The 8749-nt window shown below is 38.8% G+C and overlaps 1 pseudogene; it reads left to right on the forward strand.

Moving 5' to 3' along the window:
• Window positions 1–5528: 5528 nt before the first annotated feature.
• LOC140524804 (DCN1-like protein 3 pseudogene) lies at window positions 5529–6629 on the forward strand (annotated as a pseudogene).
• The last annotated feature ends 2120 nt before the right edge of the window (window positions 6630–8749 follow it).

An 8749-nucleotide genomic window follows, 5' to 3' on the forward strand; every position in this document is an offset into this window, starting at 1 on the left:
AGGGGCAGAAAATAAAAAGGAAAATAAAAAAAGAAATTTACAGGAGGCAGTGGGGCTCTTGACCTTTTCAAGCTAAGTTCTTTAACAGGTATAAGTTTGACTGAAGCAAGGCCTATTCAGTGATTAAAGATTAAAGAAAATGAGGCAAAGAGACATCTTTAAAAAAAAAAATAGATCTGGGAAGGGAAGACCCTTAAGGTTTCTGACCAAAAGAGAAACAGTTGTTATTTACATTCTTTCTGAGCCAATCAGGGCCCAGTGACCAGCTAGGTCTTGGTCTGGGACCAGAGTGATTTGGGATTAAGATTTCTCTTTAGAAGAAAAAAAAACAAAGCAAAAATAATCTTAATTATCAAATAACCTTAATCACTGAATGGGCTCCTCCTCAGTCAAACTGAGACCTGTTAAAGATCTTAGCTTGAAAAGATCAAGGACTCCTACTACATCCTGGGACCTCTCCAGCCATTCTGATCCATATCTTGCCACTGAAACCAGATGGCTCAGGAGGAGAAAGTGAGGTTCGTGACTTGGCACAGCTCTCGCTCACTTAAGTCCAATTCACTTGCATGTCATGGCATCACCTCCCTGATATCATGATCCTCTTTGGGAAGGAAGGACAAAAGGCAACCTCTGTGAGTAGCTGCCCACTAGGGGCCAAGCTCCCAATTCAGCAACATGGCTTTCTTTCTTCCTTTCTTTCTTTTCTTTCTCTCTCTCTTTCTTTCTCTCTCTCTCTCTCTCTTTCTCTCTCTCTTTCTTCCTTTCTTCCTTCCTTCCTTCCTTCCTTCCTTCCTTCCTTCCTTCCTTCCTTCCTTCCTTCCTTCCTTCCTTCCTTCCTTCCTTTCTTTCTTTCTTTCTTTCTTTCTTTCTTTCTTTCTTTCTTTCCTTCTCCCTTCCTTCTTTCTTTTTTGTCTTTGTTTCTTTGTTTCTTCTCTCTCCACATGATAGCTTTATTATATATTTAAAAGGAATAGCAAGTTGTACATAATAGATTGACAGTTTCACATTCATTTTATTATAATGTTATGGAAATGCTTGTTTTATTCCATAAATTAGAAATAAAATATTTTTTTTAAAAAATAGATATCAGAGGTAGGAGATAAACCTAGGCTTTATCTGTTGCCAGTTCTGGAAACCCTTTCAATATACCACATCATGACCTGAAGACACAATATGTGCCAAGGAATGCAACTGAGGAACATTGTGGCATCCACAGTTACTATCTGCAATCACTGGTAGTGCCCACAGTCACCATCAGTAATCATTGGTAGCATCTTTCTATATTACTTTTCTCTTTCTATCTCTGTTTTTCTCCATCTCTCTCATATTCTTTTTCCTCCTGTCCCCCTCTTTGTCTCTCATTTTCTCCTTCTTTCTTAATCTCCTTTTTCACTTGCATTGCTTTTGCTCTCTCTCTTTATGTATTATATAATTAGAACTCACTCTTCCAGAGCTGGGTCAACTATCTCTTCCCCTCAGGGTTCTGGGTATCCTTGAGGGGTCAGGGTTTTTTTTCCCCCACAAATTCTATTGATTTGATCCTGATTCCTGTGTGGCTCTCTTCCCCCCTACTGTTAATAACTAGTAACTAACTCCCCAGTTCCACATAGCAAATTGACATCAGTTAGCTTTTACAATGAAACAGTTATTTGAACAAATATCCAGAACAGAGGTATTAACATCCTTCTACCAATACCTAGGGACATACACTCTCTTCTACATCACCTCTCTCACTGGGCCAATGAGTTCAGACAATGCAATTTCCACATAGCATTGGTCTCACCAAGTTTTCATTCACAGGAGTTATAACAGTGGTTGAGACTGCATCTCAGCCACAAATAATCTAGGTCTTGAAGGTAGCTCCTTGTGGCATTGAAGTTGAACTGACTGGCTATTAAACCCAGCAGACTCTGCTCTAAGACTTCTTAGTGACTTATTCTTTTGACTTTTTGATGCTTGTAAGTCTATAGCCATCCTCAATCTCCTTCACTCAGGAGGGAGAAAGTGTGGATTAAAAAGAAAAGCACCAATACGACCATGGTCTTTTGGCTTTATGCTGGCTTTTAGAAAAAGACTGACTTCATTTTGAATGAGAGAACAAAAACTTCAAAATATCCTCTCCCCATATGTCTGGGATACACTTCTCCATGAAGGAAGAAGAGTGGGTACATACATGGAGTACTTTGGCAGTGAGGCACATACTTAGGGAATACATCTGACAAATGTAACTTATACTCCTGAAACTAAAGGAACCTGGGGCCTTTTGCCTTCTCATGCTTCTCCCATATTTCTCCTCCCTATCCCAGGCACAATGTATCTGTTTGTCATGTTGCTTAGTTGTGCTCTCCTGGTCTGCTCCTCTCTTAAGCTCAACCCCTACTTGTTAGGATTAATTGTCTATTGAATCTGTACTTGCCTTTCTTTCCACCCAGAAGTCATGCTCCTTAGATCTGCCTCTACTGAAACTTTCTCTATAGAGCTGGCAAATTGGCTCTGTAAAGGCCACCTACACATTGCAAATCATCAGCCAACCAATGGAAATCTATCTTTTTAATGCCATCTATCTTGTATGATGATTTCTTCAAACCTAATAAGGACCCAACAAAGTGTATAAACCCTTCTTTATACTTTTAAAACTTGGACACCTTTATTTTCTCTTTCCTCTTTCCCTTATGTGATCACATCAGTCATCTTAGAGGGACAGAATCAATTGATCAGGGGCATCTTTTCTCTGATTATACCCAAAAAGTTCAATTGAAAGGACTGGAAAATATTTAGCCTGAATACAAGAATAATTAAGGCAGACTTGTTAACTGTCTTCACACAATTAATGAGAAGAGGTATTAGACTTGTTTTATTGGCTCAAAGGACTATACATTCAAAATGAACCAGCAAAGCGATAATGATTTCCAGAAAGTAAATTTGATCCTTAGAAAAAATCCTAACCTATGACTCCATTTAGAGAAAGGGAATTCCCCAAGGGGAAACTCCCTGTATTGGTACAAAGCAGTAATTCATCCCCAGTTTATAGTCTAAGAGAATTCCCTAGGTCACTGAAAGGTGAAGTGAATTGTCCCTGGTCACACAGCTGGCATCTGCCAAAGGCAGAACTAGAATCCAGGAATTCTTGACTCTAAGAACCACCTCTATCTCTTAGACTACGCTGTTCCTCAAATTTAACCGCATGCTTCCTCAATAATAGCCTAATATTCAGAAAGAAGGAGGGGATAGTCTAGTTGTAATCTGAAATATTCAGACCATTTCTGGAACATTGCATTTAGTGCTGAATGCTGTAATCTGAGAGGAAGAAATGGAATTGACAAATTGAAGCATATCCAGAGGAAAGTGACTAGAATGGCAAGGAGATTGGAGTCCTCCATTACGTCCCAGAAAAATCTTCATCCTAGAAGATGATTGTAGCCTTGGAATTGCCATCTAGGAAGCACCTTCATCCTCTGTAGGTAGCTGGTAGCTTCCTCAGATTGGATAGTTCCTTTTAGAAACTCCATTTAAGAAGGTACACTGGCCAGTCGTCTTTTCATTTCTGACCAGACTGCAGATTAATCCATCAAGGTACAACAATGGGTACTTTCACCTCCCCCCTTTTCACTTTTCTTTTGTGTTGTCTCTCATCATTAGAATGGAAGGTCCTTGAGGGCAACAACTGACTTTCTTTTGGCTTGTCTTTGTAGTCTCAGTGCCTTGGACATAATAATCTCTCCATAATGCTTGCTGATTGTTCTATGAGGAAGAGTTGAAGAAACTATAATTGTTTTGCCAGAGAGCATTGCTAGGGAGACTGTTGCTGATTGGGGTGAGGAGGGATGAGGTAGAGACCCTGGCATACTTGTTGGGGAGGATGACATTGGGTCGAGAAGTACAAGTAAGACCAAGCAAGACGTCATTAAGGTTGTTTTTTTTTTTTCCTTTGGTATTGAAAGGACTGAAAATACTTTCAGTTTCCTCTAAATTGATTGCCCCAGGGCAAAATCCCAAGTAACATACACCAGGTATGTCTACCATGGGCAATGCACCAGATGTTTATGTCTTTAAGCATTTTACAGTGGTTAGTTGTTTTACCCATTCTTCCCACCACTCACTATGGGAGATGGGTATTTTTCTTTTACCGTCATGTAAGAAGGTTTTGGAACACTTATGTATAATCACATACAGAGGAGGGGAATTGCCCCACATTGCATTCCTAGAACTTGTGGGAATCTTTGTAAGGCTCCTGAAATGTCACTCTGTAGGAGAGAACAAGACAGGGAGTCCACTTAAACTTTAAAGGTTCTAAGGAAGTGGCAATTCTAAGTGGTACATAGGGGCACTGAACTTGGCTTAGAATTTCTAGATTCCAGTCTTATCTCCAACACCTACTAGCTAAATGATCTTAGACTGAATCATTGAACTTTTCTAAGCCCTAGTTTCTCCTTCCATTCTTTATCTATAAATTTGGGATAATAATATTTCCTCTATTACCTACAAGGTTGTGTTGAGGAAAGGACTTTGTTAACAACTAAAGTTTATGTATTACGTATAAAGTTTGGAATGTATTGTACAAACTTGGGACAGTTAGGTGGCACAGTAGACAGAGCAGTTGGTTTAGAATCAGGAAGACATTTTCTGAGTTGAAATCTGGCTTCAGACACTTACTAACTCTGTGACCCTGGACAAGTTATTTATCCCTATTTCACTCAATTTCTCCATCTGTAAAATGAGTTGGAAAAGGAAATGACAAGACACTCCAGTATCTTTGCCAAGCAAATCCCCAATGGGGGTCATAAAGAGTAAGACACAACCAGATTGTGACAGAAAAAACAAAGGTTATACCCATTAAATGAAATTTCTTTGAATAAACTACGTCAAAAATAATGCTGATTATGTTATAAACATATTATAACTTATTAAAGTTTAATTACACTAAGACTTTTGAGAAATCCTTTATTTCTTTGCAAATATTAAAATGCTATTAGCTTTGATAAAGGTGCAAAGGGATGGTAACGGGAGATGTGAAAAGGAGAAGGCAGAAAAAGGTAAATTACATCTCAGGAACAGGCACAAAAACATTTACAGTAAAGGGAAAGAGGGGAGGGGGATGAGCACTGTTTGAGATTTACTCTAATTGGATTTAGTTCAAGGAGGGATCTAATTAGCTCTCTAGGCAGTAGGAGGGGAAAGGGGAAAGAAAAGGGAGGGAAGAAGCAGTAAGGGAAAAGGGGAATAAAAGGGAGGGGGGCTGATAGAAGATAGGGAAGACTGAGGCAGTGGTCAAACCTTAAAACTCTATTGTGGAGGGGAAGGGAGAAGGGAGAACTAAAAGCAGTCACAGGGGGAAATAAGATAGAGTGAAAGACACAGATAGTGATCATAACTGTGAATGTGAATGGGATGAAGTCTTTCATAAAACAGAAGCAGATTGGTGTTGCAAATGAGAAGGAGGTGGAGTGGTGGTGTAGGGAACTAGAACACGAGCAGAGATGGTGTGAGTGGTTCTGCTCAGTAGGGTAAGAGCTCCTGCTAGTGCTGCAGACACCCAGCATGTGCTGACCTGGTGACAGCCATAGGGACCATAATTAGTGGTTAGATATCACTCAAGAAAGTGGCTTCTAAGAGTAAAGTGGTTTGTTTCCTGTTGATGGAATGTTGAGGCATGCTGGCCAGCATCAGAGAGGCTGTCCAATCAGAAGGTGGCCGCTATAAAGACTGGGCCACCTGCACCATGGGCCAGTGTGTCACCAAATGCAAGAATCCATCGTCTACATTAGGTAGCAAAAATGGAAATTGGGATCCCAGTGGCAAATGCCACAGTAAGCGTAGTGGGAGCCACCAAGATGACCACACACCAACTTGTGGGAAGCCCAGTGGTGACATCCTTGTCAATGGGACCTAGAAGCAGAGGCAGCCTCAGAGTCATGTCAATTTCCAACCTCATCTGGAGACGCCAGGTGGGATCCTGAGTCCAACACTGAGGAGGATGGAAGAACTATTTAGGTGTTATAAGGATGAGCGGTAAGAGGCGATTTTGGAGGAAAGCATGGAGCGGTTCTGTAATGATCTGTGTTGATCCCACAGAATTTAAAGTACTGGTCTTGGCTTGGAAATTTCAGGCTGCTACCATGTGCAAGTTCACAAGGAAGGAGTTTTTTGAGGGCTGCAAAGCCATAAGTGCAGACAGCATTAATGGGATTTGTGCTCGCTTCCCCAATCTCTTAAATGAAGCCAAGCAGGAGGGTAAGTTCAAGGATCTCTACCACTTTACATTTCAGTTTGGCCTGGACTCTGAAGAAGGGCAGAGGTCACTGCATCGGGAAATAGCCATTGCCCTTTGGAAGCTCATCTTTACCCAAAACAACCCCCCTGTATTGGACCAGTGGTTATACTTCCTAACAGAGAATCCCTCAGGAGTCAAGGGAATCTCCCTGGACACATGGAACATGTTCCTAAACTTTACTCAGGTGATCTTACCCAACCTCAGTAACTACAGTGAAGATGAGGCCTGGCCTACTCTCTTTGATACCTTTGTGGAATGGGAGATGGAGTGAAGGAAAAAGGGAGAGGAATCAAAATGTCTGACAACTTCAGGCAAAGAGAGCCTGTGTCAAGAGGAGCAGATTTACCAGTATGTATGAGCAGCCATGACAGAACCACCTGCTGTCTGTCATCCTCCAGCCAGTGGAGAAGTTGGAACTTTCTGGAAATTACTGAGGATCTGGATATTTTCTGCTTTACACCTTTCTCTGCCTTGTATTTGAAAGGGCTCTAAAATGCTGTATCATGTTTTAGGCACTTTCTTCATTTTTGGTTATTCTTTTTAAACATTTTTTTTTTGGTCCTGAAATACTTGATCTTGGCTACATGTTGTGTAATTTTTTTAAAGCCTTCAGATAGTATGGGTCTGCCATTTCTTGCACAATTTAGGTTTTTTAGGAGGGGTGGAGAGGGTTAGGTTGAATTAACATTACAAAATGATACAGTGCCAGATCTCAGTTTTGCATACTACATTTTTCAGGGCAGGTCTGTACTGTGTGCAGTGCTGTTTACATGGTTGAATTTAGGTTGTAATAATTATTTTACAAGATTCACACAGAGTTGAATAGCAGAGTTAACTGTTAACCACTGTGCGTTGTTAATTCCCAGACAATTTGAAGCTCTAAAAACAAAGGAAAACAAAACAAAACAAAACAAACAAACAAAAAAAACAGAAGCAGATAGCAGGAAGAATTAAAACCCATAATCCATTTAATATATTGTTTACAAGGAACACATTTGAAACAGGGGGATACACACAGTATAAAGGTAAAAGGTTGGATCAGAATTTATTATGCTTTAGCTGATGTAAAAAAATCAGGGGTCACAATCCTAATTTCAGACAAAGCAAAAGCAGAAATAAAGCTAATAAAAAGAAATAAGGAAGGAAATTATATTCTGCTAAAAGGCACCACAGACAATGAAGCAATGTCATTATTAAACATATATGCACCAAGTAGTATAGCATCCAAATTCTTAGAGGAGAAGTTAAGGGAGTTACAGGAAGAAATAGACAGCAAAACTATATTAGTGGGGGACTTCAACCTCATCCTCTCTGAACTTGATAAATCTAACCTCAGAATAAACAAGAAAGAAGTTGAGAAGGTGAATAGAACTCTGGATAAGGTAGATGTGATAGAACTCCGGAGAAAACTGAATGGGAATAGAAAGGAATATACCTTTTTCTCAGTTGTATGTGGCGTATATTCAAAAATTGACCATGTATCATAGCATAAACACTTCACAACCCAGTGCAGAAAGACTGAGATAGTCAAGGCATCCTTCTCAGATCATATTGCAATAAAAATTATATGTAATAAAAGACCATCGAAAGATAGGCCAAAATTTAATTGGAAACCAAATAATCTAATCCTATAGAATGAGTGGGTTGAACAACAAATCATGAAAACAATCAGCAACTTCATTCAAGAGAATGACAATAATGAGACAATCTATCAAAATTTAGGGAATGCTACAAAAACAGTTCTTAGGGAAGTTTTATATCATTGCACACCTACATGAATAAAATAGAGAAAGAGGAGATCAATGAATTGAGCATGCAGTTGAAAAAGCTCAAAAAATAACAAATAAAATCTCCAAGTAAATACCAAATTAGAAATACTGAAAACCAAATAAGAGATTAATAAAACTGAAATCAAGAAAACTATTGAAGTAATGAATAAAACTAAGAGTGGGTTTTATGACAAAAACAATAATTGATAAACTTTTGGTCAATTTGATTAAAACAAAGAAGAAAACCAAATTACCAATATCAAAAATGAAAACGGTAAACTCACCTTTGATGAGGAGGAAATTAATACAATAATTAGAAATTACTTTGCCCAACTTTATACCTATAAATGCAACAATCTAAATGAGGTAGATGAGTATTTTAAAAAAATATAAATTGCCCAGATTAACGGAAGAGGAAGCTGAATACTTAAATGACCTCATCTCAGAAAAAGAAATTGAATAAGCCATCAGTGAATTCCCTAGAAAAAAGATTCTAGGGCTGGATGGATTTACAAGTGAATTCTATCAAACATTTAAAGTACAGTTAATTCCAATACTATATAGAGTATATGAGAAAATTGGGGAAGAAGGAGTCCTCCCAAATTCTTTCTATGATATAAATATGGTTTTGATACCCAAACCAGGAAGAGACAAAACAGAGAAAGAAAATTATAGACCAATTTCTCTAATGAATATAGATGTAAAAATT

The sequence above is a fragment of the Notamacropus eugenii genome, chromosome 1, assembly GCF_028372415.1.
Source record: "Notamacropus eugenii isolate mMacEug1 chromosome 1, mMacEug1.pri_v2, whole genome shotgun sequence".
In the NCBI taxonomy this organism is placed as follows: Eukaryota; Metazoa; Chordata; class Mammalia; order Diprotodontia; family Macropodidae; genus Notamacropus; species Notamacropus eugenii.